Genomic DNA, 10,841 nt, shown 5'->3' on the forward strand with positions numbered 1-10,841 from the left:
AGCTTTTGGTGTTGTAGCAAGTCTTAGACAAGCCTTCTTGACATTTGGATTTTTTATACCCCTTATTTCTTTCCTTCCTTCCTTCTTCCCTCCCTCCCTTCCTTTTCTCCTACTGTCTCACATAATTTGAAATTTAGAGAAAGCTTTCCATTTGATTCACATTCCAGTAGAGCTTAGAGTTATCAATAACCTTGTGTAGTGAATATTTTTGTAAACACAAAAAGGATGAGGAAGAAAAGATAAGCAGAAAGCCAAAATCTACACATTATGCCCGTAATTGTAATTTTAGATACAGAAGCCATTATTCCCCTTGTTCTAGCAAGGACACATGGGAGGGCCAGTTTCTATGGGGTTTCTCACCCCGCCCTTTCTTACCATTCTTATTATCATCCCACATACCCTCTCCTAGTTTTGGAAAGAGTCACTCCTTTAAAAAGAAATGTCATCTGGTTCATCCTTCTTAGGACACCAGTTATATTCTGTGTAATCAGGACAATAGTCCTCAGTAGATAAACTTTTGGTTTTGCACGAGTGAGTTTATCCAGTATATAGCAAGCCAAAGTAAAAGAGCAAATGAGGATAGATAGATAGGTGATGATAGATGGTAGATAGGTATATCGATGATAGATAATAGATTGATAGAGATAGATGATAGATAAATAGATAGATAATAGATAGATTGATAGATGATAGATGAATAGATAATAGATGATAGATAGATTATATATAACTTAATATATAATATAATATTATATATACACACACACACATATATATATATATTTATGTATATATATACATATAGACAGATAACAGCCCACTGGAGTTCCCAATAGACAGAGTTCCAGGCGGAATGATCCTTTGGGTAAAGTTTCCAAGTAAAAGAACAAATAGTAGCAGAGAAACATGACCTCATCAAATAGGGTGCTCATGGCATCCACCAGAAACCAAGTGGAGAAGTTGAGGCAGCTGGCTGGAGTCCACAGTCGAGAGTGTCCTGGGTGGAACACAGTATCTCCTTGGGTGAAGCTTCCAAGTAAAGAACAAAGGACATCAGAACGGAAACACCAGGAAACCAGACATTCACAGCATCCAGCGGAAATCAACTGGGGAAAGGGAGACAATCAGCTGGAGTTCACAACTGAAATGTCTCTCCATAGACGAGCTTCCCATGGCTGAACTTTGGGCTTCTTTTTCCCATTGTAGGCACTTTTATATCATAGGATAAACAGTAGTAACCTCCTGCTGGAAAAAAATTACCTTTAAGTCGGCTTAATTTTTTTTAATTATTCTTTTATTTAATGTTTGTGGTGTTTCACTTGCATGCATGTCCAAGCACCACATCTGTGCCCAATGCTTGCAGAGGTCCTGGGAGTCCCTGGAACTGGAGTGACAGATGTTTTTGAACCACCGTGAGGGTGTTGGGATCTGAACCAAGGTCCTTTGGCAAAAAGCAGCCAGTGTTTAATCACTTTGCAATCTCTCTAGCCCCAAGGTCATACTGGCTATAGTCTTGAACTGTTCATCAGCGCTCTTCTCTCTCTGTCAGGTGTGTGTGTGTGTGTGTGTGTGTGTGTGTGTGTGTGTGTGTGTGTGAGAGAGAGAGAGAGAGAGAGAGAGAGAGAGAGAGAGAGAGAGAGAGAGAGAATGAGCACAATGTAATCAAGTACACACATGAAGGGACTGGCCCCAGACGGGAGCATGTGGCATCCGTCCCTGACTGGAGGGAAGGACAGTGGGCATTAGCACAGATGCAGATGTGCAGGTGATAGGCTGGGCATTGTGGAATTTCTTCTCACTGTTTTTATTGTGTACTTGTCTGCTAGATCCGAGGATGGGACAAGAGTTAGGAAAATTTGAACAGAAGACCAGGAAAAGCCAGGCATGGTGGCACACTGGGGAAGTAGAGACAGTCAGGGGAGTCAAGAGTTCAAGGTCAACCTCCACTATATAGTGAGTTTGAGGTGATCCTCATTGCCCGAGACCCTGTCTCAAAAGAACAAACAAACAAACAAACCAAAAGAAATAAGTATGAATGGACACCTGTGAAAACAGATTAGTAACTATGATAAACTACCCAGGCCCAGACCCAGGGTTATGTCTTGGCCCGCCCCAACATCCACCCCATCTACCATCTGCTGGAGTATGTGAAGGGGCCTGACCCACAGACCCAAAGCTGCAGGACCTCCACAACACAGGGCACCAGCAGGATGTCCAGGAAGAGTTCTGGTAGGGGCCCAGCATCGAAGGTGTAGTGGAGACCAGGGACCTCAAACCGGACCAATGACTCTTTGCAGTGAACAAAGGCAAATAGAGACGCGTCGACCAAGGACTATTAAGTGTGACTTGCTGGGTGTCTTTGCAGCTTCCGTGATGAGATTTTTAATCCCCCCCTTTTCTTTAAAATTTTTCTCATTTTATTTTCTTCACTTTTTTCTCTTGAATTTTGTTTTATTGGGGGAGGATGCAAGGGCATAGGGGTGGATGTGAAGGGACAGGGAACGAATGGGATCAAGGTACATGATGTGAAAAACACATAGAATAAGTACATTTTAATGATAATTTTTAAAATGACAATAGCCGCCACAGGAGGTGACCTCTCCAGACTTGTAGCTGCTACACTTGGGCAGGCAGAGGTGCAGAGTCAGGCTTAAGTGTGACTGGTTCTGTTTCAGAAGAGTGCAGTGAAGTGACCGAGAGGCAGAGAACGAGCCGTCACGGGGGCGACCGTGACATGACTGTGGGATTGAAGCTGGATTAGAGGAGAACAAGCAGACAAGGGCTGTTGCAGAGCTAACATGGAGGACAAGCTCTTAGGGGCAAGGACGTCAAAGATATGAGACGCGATGGATCTAGAACAGTGGTTCTCAACCTTTGGGTCGAGACCCTTTGGGGGGCTGAACAACCCTTTCACGGGGGCCCCATATCAGATATCCTGCAAGACAGATATTTATATTGCAATTCTTAATAGTAGCAACATTACAGTTGCAAAGTAGCAATGAAATAGTTTTATGGTTGGGGGTCACCACAACGTGAGGAACTGTATTAAAGGGTCACAGCATTAGGAAGGTTGAGAAACTTTCTCCAGCAGGATCACCTAGAGGATACTGAGTCCATGCAGAGTTGCCCCACCAGCAGGACTGGAGTGTGACAATGACGGAATGATCACAATCAGGGTAAAAAGCCTGGTTAACAGCGGATTCAATGGCAGGCATCTTTGGAAAGGGGGAGTCAGAATGGTCTGGAGACAGCCATAAGGGGGACAACTGTTCCACTGTGGGGTTGGGAGAGACACAGCTGCCACTTGAGAGGAGGCAGAAGCAGAAGACCCGGGTTTCCTTCAGAGCAGGAAGGTGAAGGATGAGATGTGCTGTTCTCAGTAGTGAGTTCCTGGAGGTCTCAGGGGGTGGAGAGAGTGAGAGATGGAGTCAGAAAATCAGATACATAGAGCCATTTAAGGTGGGAGTCAAGGAACAGAGAATAATCCACATGAGAACTCAGTCATCTTGCGTGACCTGGGTAAACCAGGAAAAAGGAAACAATGCAAACAGAAAATCATGGTCTCGGGGCAGACACGATGGCCAAGCAATGACTTCCTGGGGAGAAGAGGCACAGTGTGCCTGCCAGCAGAGTTCCGTGGCCTCTGCCTTCACTCTTGCCAATACCAATTTGGAAGCCAGGGAGAGGTGTTGCTGAAACACTAGAAACTGGTGTTCCACATTCTAGAGACAGTGTCAACGTCTCTCCTGCCGATGACAAGCATGTCCAGACAATCCAACCGAGGGCATGGGAGTTGTCCTGTAGGGAGGGAAGGGAGGGGATGATAAGATAGAACACTGAAGGGCAGGGTGATTCTCCAGAGACCTCACGAAGGTTCCTGAGTGCTGACTCATATGACACAGTCATGAATTTAGGGTGATGTGGTGTCTTGAGGATGGCACTTGGTGCCATCTTCCCAAAGACCTTCAATGTAATGTTTATTGTTTTATGGGGGTAAGAGGGCTGCTCCAGGCTGTAGTAAGTGGGCCGCAGCCAGGCTCATGCAAGCCCTGATTAAAATCAGTGGTTACACAGAAGGACACACAAGTAGGGACGTCTGTCAGGAAGAGGGGGTTCAGAGGGAGTGGGGCGGGCATAGAGGGTGATGGGAGTGAGTGTTATAAACATACATTACATACGTGGATGAAGTCATCAAGAAATAAAAAGATCACTTGTGCAGCAGCTGGGTGTAATGACACATGTCTATGATCCCAACATTTGGTAGACGGAACATTTGGTAGACGGAACATTTGGTAGACGGAAGGATCACTGCAGTCTGAAGCCAGCCTGGGCTACAGAGTGAGAGCCTGTCTCAAACAAAACAAAGCAAATCACTTGTACAGTCGGGCATGCTTTTCCCTTGTGTCTAAGATGCTTCCACGAGAACCTGCCTGCTAGGATAAGAGGCATGAAAGGCAGACCCAAACTACCACGGTTGTCCTGTCTGAGGCCATTCTAGATCAGCCAACAGCAGCCAAACCAGTGACACTTCAAGAAGCCCACCCCCAACTCAGCAGAACCACACTAACTACCCCCGATGCATGGGAAATTGCCAGTTATTACACAGCACTGGAACCACTGGTGGAATGTTACCCAGCATTATTGTAGCACCAGATAAATGACACAGTCTCCCAGGCAGAGCTCTGACACAAGCCTTACCCCCGGGTCCCCAGCTCATCTAGAAAGAGAGAACCTCTTCTCATCTGCAAGCATTCAGTACTCAGTATAGTGCCCACCATCTAGATGGTGTTCAGCAAAAGCCTGTGAAAAGAATGAATGAGTGAACCTTTGTTCAACCTGAAGAAAGGAACTCACCATTTCGTGCGTAACAGGTGCAATTTCCAAAGACCAAACAGTGTAATCAAATGAATGGACCCAAAGAGAACCCGGTTCAATAAGGTATGTGGAGCAATCATCACAGATAAAGTACCTTTCGCCTCAAGCACAGTAGTCATGTTTCAAACACTGGGCACTTCACTTTACATTTTATTACATTGTGTGGATCAATTTAAAGATTACCTAAATCTTATAACACTCTATAAAGGATAGAGGGTAAATAAGTGGATATGACTCAGTCTAAATATCCTTACCATTATCTTCAGTACACACTACCAAACCGTTGTGACTACTGACATTTCCTAAATAATATCAAGAGGTTTGCACTTCTGAAAAGGGAGACATTATTTGCATTGATATAGAAAAAAGAAGAAAGAGAAAAACATTATATAGAAAAGGGTGTGGGCGTGGGTTGAGTGTGCCAATTGTGGATGTCTTTGAGTGTGTCCTCAGGGCATTTCTAAGACTGTCCTGTACTCACTTTGAAATAAGAGGAAAGAATGAACCATTGGGTCAGCTTAGATGCCAGATTCAAGGTATGTACTATAAGAAGGATTTTGTCAAACATGTTTAACAGTCCTAGCAAATAATCAAATTCTAAATACTACTGTATAAATACTACTGTATGTTCATTTATTTTAAAAAGCCTTGGGGAAGATGTTGATGAGTGAGGCATTATCCCAAGACTATAGTGTCGTGTGCGTCAGTTAGCCTTCAGTCTAGAGAGCATCCATGAATTATTTTTCTCAGGATATTTGATCTTGGTTTCTTTTGTTTTGCCTTTGAAATGTCCGTGCTCAGTTCTGTCAAAAAGAGCAAGCCAGGAGCACGAAGGCGAAGTAAGAATGAATGAGACTCCATGTAGCCAAACTCAGAATCAACATGCGGATAAGCTGTTCCAAGCTCCTTTTCCAAGAACATAGCTTATAGAAGGTAACATTTACCTTCTGGGTGTGAGGGTATCATTTTACATAATCCACCAGCTGGGTACCAACTACCGCGTTGGTGTCTTGTTTCTTCTATATACGAATAGCTTGCAGGCAAGAAAGGTATCCAACCAAGTTCTTATGTTTTCTTACTAGCAAGCATGTTTTTAATTGTTCTTTTATTCCTTTTAAAACTGATTTTATTTTTATGTGTATGAGTGGTGCATGTAATTCATGTGCACCATGGGTGTGCTTGGTACCCAGAGATATCAGAAGTGGGCTTTGGGTCCCCTGGAACTGGAGTTATGAACAGTTGTGAGCCGCCATGTGGGTGCAGGGAACCGAACCTGGGTCCTCTGCAAAAGCAACAAATGCTCTCAACCAATTAACCACTAAATTAATTTAGCCCCGAGCACTTTTTACACAGAGTGCCTCTATGCTTGCTGTTTCCTCTAGAATCTTCTCCCTACCCTGCTCCCATTCCATTTGATAAACTCTTATTTTGATATCTAAGCCCCGTTTAAACATACCTTTTCCATGAATCCCTTACCCACACACTGTTGGCTCCTCCCATCTATGCTGGCTGGTTCTATGTCAACTCAACACGAGACAGAGTCTTCTGAAAGGAGGAAACTCAGTTGAAATAGGGCTTCCCAAAGATCAGGCTGTGGGCAAGCCTGGGGGGGAGCATTTTCTTAATTAGGATTGATGGAGGAAGGGCCAGCCCATTGCAGGTGAATCCACCCCTGGGCTGGTGGTCTTGGGTTATAAGAAAGCAGGCTGAGAAAGCCATGAGGAACAAACCCGTAAGCAGCGCCCCTCCATGGCCTCTGCATCAGCTCCTGCTTCCAGGTGCCTGCCCTGTGTGAGTTCCTGCTTTAACTGCTCTCAATGATGAACTATTTATTATATGGAAGTGTGTTTCCTCCCCACCTTGCTTTTGGTCATGGTGTTTTATCACAGAAACAGAAACCTTAACTGATATACCCCTCCATCCCTCTCCACCATCTCTCACCACAGCAGTGAGGCAGAATCTTTTGTAATTATACATATGTGTGTATTCGCCTGTTTCCCTATGCATCTAGTGGGCACTTCCTTTTCATGTCTCTAGCCACAAACACAGGCTCCAGGACACAGTAGGCCTAGTGTTGAAACCAGGGAGAGAGACTCTAAACTCTTTAAAGTCTAAGTGAAAGCCAAAGGGCAGGGACTGGAGAGATGGCTCAATGGTGAAGAACACTGGAGCTTTTCCAGAGGATCCAGGTTGGGTTCCCAGCATCTACACGGCAGCTCTGCAACCATCCATAATTCCAGTTCCAGGAGGTTCAACTGACCTCCTCAGGCAACCAGGTGTACATGCACACAAAACACTCATACACATAAAATAGAATAAATAATCTATTTTTTTAAAAAAGCTAAAGAGCAATATGCAAAAATTGCATTACAGTGGGTTCCATAGGCCCTCATCCTACATGTCTAGAATGCACTGAGTATGTTCTCATCCACATCCTGCTCCTCTCCCTGTTCCTGTTGGTTGACATTGTCCCCCTATGGCTTCCACTTCCCTGTCATCTGTACACACATGATTTTGTGTTTGTATAAAGTATCTAGGACCTACACACACCAGACAGAAAAGGAGGCATTTGTCTTTCTGAGTCGACTTGAATCTGATTGCATATTTTTCCTGCAAACTGTATATGACTACTTTTCCCCCTCTGTTTTTCTGGCCACCCAGGTTGGAGTCATAACTTTAGTATTGTGACTGCCGCTACAGCAAACGTGGGTGTGCTGGCATCTCTGTGATATGTTGGCATGGATTCTTTCAGGTAAATACCCAGGAGTGCTACAGCAGGATCTCAAAGTAGATCAATTTACAGATTTCTTTCCTGAGGATTTTCCACACTGATTTCCACAGTGGCTGTGCCAGCTTACACTCCCACCAGCCGTGTGTATGCATTCTCTTCTGCCTTCAGAATGTTGGGGCCAGTGGGGCTCAGAGCAGCCTTTCAAAGCATCCCGCATCTCTGCCCTGAGTATTGACAGAACTAACGTTGTCCCTCTGGCTTCCACTTGACCATGACCGCCCACTCCTGCTTTGCTGTCTTTGCACACCAGAGGCTCAAGCCTCTATTCCTTTTGTCCTTGTTTTCTTACATTGACTCTAAGAACACTTTTCTGGAAGATCCACCTTCCTCCCCACATCCTCTTGCACCCATTGCTCAGGCTTGGGGCCTCGTCCCCTGAGCACCAAACATGCTTTCTTCAGCACAGATGAGAAGGCTCCTTTAGGAGTTTGTAATCAGGCATGCCAGGTTGGTCTGGCGTGAACTAAAGCATGGCTAAATTAGGAGGGTGGAGGAGGAAGCGTACCCGGCAGGCTTCCCCTCCAAGCTGACTCTAACTTCTTAGGGACTAGACAACCTGTCGACCCTGTGGCTTAGCTGAGATCACATGGGTGTGTGCAGCTGAAGCAGAACCCCGGGGTTCATTAACCAGCCAGGCCTCAGCTGAACCTGGGGAACAAGTGAGCTCCCAGGCACTGGGTGGGGTGACATTCAGGGACAGGAAGGGGAGAGGGAGTTGAGTGACCATAACCATACCATAACGTGGCGTGGCCAGGCTATTTTAAATTCCTCAACAAAGCGTGGTCCAAGTAGCGTGGTTTTCCAGCTGTAGGGTCTTTTTCTGCTTTTCTCAGGGGCCAGTCAGATAACCCATCCTATTGTTAATCCCACCAGTCGAGAATAAGACCACTACCACAGTTTGAAGACAAATCTGAAGCAAGCTTTAATTAAATACTAGCCAGGTAGATGGTCTCTGGCCAGGTCCAACCCAGGTTCCCAGGAAATGGCCCTGAGTCACATTTCACAGGGGCTTAAGAGGGCACAACCCATAATTTACCACATTTCCCATAAGGTCCAATCAGGGGCAAGCATACATCCTGACACATTCCTGCCCATGAACTTTCCGCCCACATGCGATCAAGCACATCGGGGCAGATGGGTCAAACAAACTTGTCATCTCCCATAAGCAACAGCCTCCAGCATCTCTAAGGCACAGTCGTTGAAACTTAAAATGTGACTTTGGCTCTCACACTCCCTGCTTGATTTCACTGAGGGAAATGACTCACATTAATCCCTCTGCCTCAGACTCTAGTCTATAAACACTCTGCCTCAGTTTTTTCCTTATTCCAGAGAAATAAAGAAATAGAAATCGGTAAAAGGAAATGACTTTATCTACAGGCTTTGGGGGGGAGGTAGGGGGTGGGGGTGGTAGTGTCTAATTTTCTCCCCACCATGCTTGCGTCATCTTACAGTTTCTAGAAAGGCACATGACGAGGCTAGAGCTGTGTGACAGATTAATCAGTCCTTGCCTGGGGAAGAGGGCCTGGGTCATAGGTTGTATCTATTTTCCATTGTAGAGGCAGGTTTTAAATTAATTCTTGTCAGAGGAACATAGAGTTTTAAGGATTCTCCATTTTGTGCTTATGGAGACTGGAGGTGGTGTGAGAGCCAAAATCAATTACTGTGCTTTAGAGATTGCTGAAACAAAAAAAAAAGCCTCTGATCTGCAAGCCCCCTGCCCAAGGAAAGATAGTTCCTGAAATGCTGGAGGCTGTTGTTTATGGGAGATAACAAGTCACAGGTTTTCACTTCCCTAAACAAGTTTGTTTGACCCATCTGTACTGGATGTGCTTGATCACATGTGGGCAGGAGGTTCACAGGCAGGAATATGTCAGGATGTACACTTGCCCCTGATTGGGTGTAGGCAGGAGATGTGTCAGGATGTAAGCTTGCCCTTGATTGGGTGTAGGCAGGAAATGTGTCAGGAGATATGCTTGGGCCTGATGGAAAATATTTACGCCACTGCAAACTGTAACTCGGGGCCTTCTTCTGGAAACTCAGAGAGGGACCTGGCCAGAGCCCATCCACTGGCTGGTATTTAATTAAAGCTTGCTTCAAATTTGTCTTTAAACTGTGTTAGTGGTCTTATTCTTTTTTTTTTTTTTTTTTTCCGAGACAGGGTTTCTCTGTGCAGCTTTTGGAGCCCTTCCTCGATCTCTCTCTGTAGACCAGGCTGGCCTCGAACTCACAGAGATCCTCCTGCCTCTGCCTCTTGAGTGCTGGGATTAAAGGTGTGCACCACCACCACCCAGTTTAGTGGTCTTATTCTTGACTGGTGGGATTAACAGTGGCTTCTCGAATACGGTTAACAACCAAACTGATGATCTACATAAAGAAATAAATGAAAATTGTCAAACAAATTTTGACTGGCCACTATGGCTAAGGTGGTTCTCCCCGTTCACTGGCTCTCTAATATTATTTCTACTGGTTATCATAGCTGGGCCCTGTGCCCTCCAACATGGTAATAACTTGATCACCCATCAGATCACAGTTCTAGAGTCATTGCTGCTCAACAGCATTATTAAAGGCAGTCCCCTATCAAAGATATCAAAGATTTGACAGGGAAAGATAAGTCAAGTAGGGAATGAGAAACCTGCCTGACCCCATTTTAAAGTCAGGAGCCACTATATGCTGTATTATTAAAGTAAATTTCTGTTTACTATAAGAGCTGAGTTTCTTTTCTTTTTCATTTTATTTATTTATTTATTTTTCTTTTTTTACATTATTATGTTTCTTTAATGGGTTATAGTTGAACATTTTAACTTTTAATAGCACATTTAAGCAAAATTCCATTTGAAGAGTAACATGAAAATTACATATCCTGATGTTTTGTTATAGAATTTCCTAATACATAAAAATTTTTTGATATTTTTCTACTGTGTGTATATTTTCTATGTGTGTGTGTGTGTGTGTGTGTGTGTGTGTGTGTGTGTGGTACTTAACTATGCACATGCAGAAATCAGAGGACACTCAAGCTACACATCAAGATTGTCTCAAAACTAAACAATTATAAAAACGTGACCCATTAAAAATGTTTATATCTGATGGGACATTAAAACTTATAGACAATTCTACCTGATATACAAATGCCCCATGAATGTAAATATTCTAAACCAAGATGACACATGAAAACTTC

This window comes from Peromyscus maniculatus, chromosome 5, assembly GCF_049852395.1.
Source record: "Peromyscus maniculatus bairdii isolate BWxNUB_F1_BW_parent chromosome 5, HU_Pman_BW_mat_3.1, whole genome shotgun sequence".
Lineage (NCBI taxonomy): Eukaryota > Metazoa > Chordata > Mammalia > Rodentia > Cricetidae > Peromyscus > Peromyscus maniculatus.